Genomic DNA, 2,252 nt, shown 5'->3' with positions numbered 1-2,252 from the left:
AAAACCGATTCGTCGGAGCGAGGTGTCCTGCCCGTGCGGTAATTCCAGCAGGCGAATCGGACTTCCCGAAATTTTTCTAAGTCCCACGGTCGACACCAACTTTTTTAATAAGCGTTTTAAAATTATTTCAATGTTTAATCCATGCGTAAACATGAAGTTTATTAACGTTTTTAACATTAAAAAAAATTACAAAAATTTATTTTTCGGAAAAAAAGGAAAAAACCGATTCGGCGGAGCGAGGTGTCCAGCCCGTGCGGTAATTCCAGCAGGCGAATCGGACTTCCCGAAATTTTTCTAAGTCCCACGGTCGACACCAACTTTTTTAATAAGCGTTTTAAAATTATTTCAATGTTTAATCCATGCGTAAACATGAAGTTTATTAACGTTTTTAACATTAAAAAAAATTACAAAAATTTATTTTTCGGAAAAAATGGAAAAAACCGATTCGTCGGAGCGAGGTGTCCTGCCCGTGCGGTAATTCCAGCAGGCGAATCGGACTTCCCGAAATTTTTCTAAGTCCCACGGTCGACACCAACTTTTTTAATAAGCGTTTTAAAATTATTTCAATGTTTAATCCATGCGTAAACATGATGTTTATTAACGTTTTCAACGTTAAAAAAAATTACAAAAATTTATTTTTCAAAAAAAATGGAAAAAACCGATTCGTCGGAGCGGGGTGTCCTGCCCGTGCGGTAATTCCAGCAGGCGAATCGGACTTCCCGAAATTTTTCTAAGTCCCACGGTCGACACCAACTTTTTTAATAAGTGTTTTAAAATTATTTCAATGTTTAATCCATGCGTAAACATGACGTTTATTAACGTTTTTGACATTAAAAAAAATTACAAAAATTTATTTTTCAAAAAAAATGGAAAAAACCGATTCGTCGGAGCGAGGTGTCCAGCCCGTGCGGTAATGCCAGCAGGCGATCCGGGGTACTCGAAATTTTTCTAAGTCCCGACGGTCAAGAGTAAACTTTTTCATCGCATATTTCAAAATTTTTTCAATGTTTAATCTACGCATAAAAACGCAGTTTATCGCAGTTTTTAACGTTGAGAAAATTGACAAAAATTTTTTTTTCACTGAAAATGGAAAAAATGTATCGGTCGATGCGGGCTATCCAGGCCGTGCGGTAATTCCAGCAGGCGATCCGGGGTACTCGAAATTTTTCTAAGTCCCGACGGTCAAGAGTAAACTTTTTCATCACATATTTCAAAATTTTTTTAATGTTTAATCCACGCATAAAAACGCAGTTTATTAACGTTTTTAACGTTGAGAAAATTGACAAAAATTTTTTTTTCACTGAAAATGGAAAAAATGTATCGGTCGATGCGGGCTATCCAGGCCGTGCGGTAATTCCAGCAGGCGATCCGGGGTACTCGAAATTTTTCTAAGTCCCGACGGTCAAGAGTAAACTTTTTCATCACATATTTCAAAATTTTTTTAATGTTTAATCCACGCATAAAAACGCAGTTTATTAACGTTTTTAACGTTGAGAAAATTGACAAAAATTTTTTTTTCACTGAAAATGGAAAAAATGTATCGGTCGATGCGGGCTATCCAGGCCGTGCGGTAATTCCAGCAGGCGATCCGGGGTACTCGAAATTTTTCTAAGTCCCGACGGTCAAGAGTAAACTTTTTCATCACATATTTCAAAATTTTTTTAATGTTTAATCCACGCATAAAAACGCAGTTTATTAACGTTTTTAACGTTGAGAAAATTGACAAAAATTTTTTTTTCACTGAAAATGGAAAAAATGTATCGGTCGATGCGGGCTATCCAGGCCGTGCGGTAATTCCAGCAGGCGATCCGGGGTACTCGAAATTTTTCTAAGTCCCGACGGTCAAGAGTAAACTTTTTCATCACATATTTCAAAATTTTTTTAATGTTTAATCCACGCATAAAAACGCAGTTTATTAACGTTTTTAACGTTGAGAAAATTGACAAAAATTTTTTTTTCACTGAAAATGGAAAAAATGTATCGGTCGATGCGGGCTGTCCAGGCCGTGCGGTAATTCCAGCAGGCGATCCGAGGTACTCGAAATTTTTCTAAGTCCGAACGGTCAAGAGTAAACTTTTTCATCACATATTTCAAAATTTTTTTAATGTTTAATCCACGCATAAAAACGCAGTTTATTAACGTTTTTAACGTTGAGAAAATTGACAAAAATTTTTTTTTCACTGAAAATGGAAAAAATGTATCGGTCGATGCGAGCTGTCCAGGCCGTGCGGTAATTCCAGCCGGCGATCCGA

Source organism: Nomia melanderi, unplaced genomic scaffold, assembly GCF_051020985.1.
Source record: "Nomia melanderi isolate GNS246 unplaced genomic scaffold, iyNomMela1 scaffold0493, whole genome shotgun sequence".
Taxonomy (NCBI): domain Eukaryota; kingdom Metazoa; phylum Arthropoda; class Insecta; order Hymenoptera; family Halictidae; genus Nomia; species Nomia melanderi.
This window is presented reverse-complemented; position numbering follows the sequence as displayed.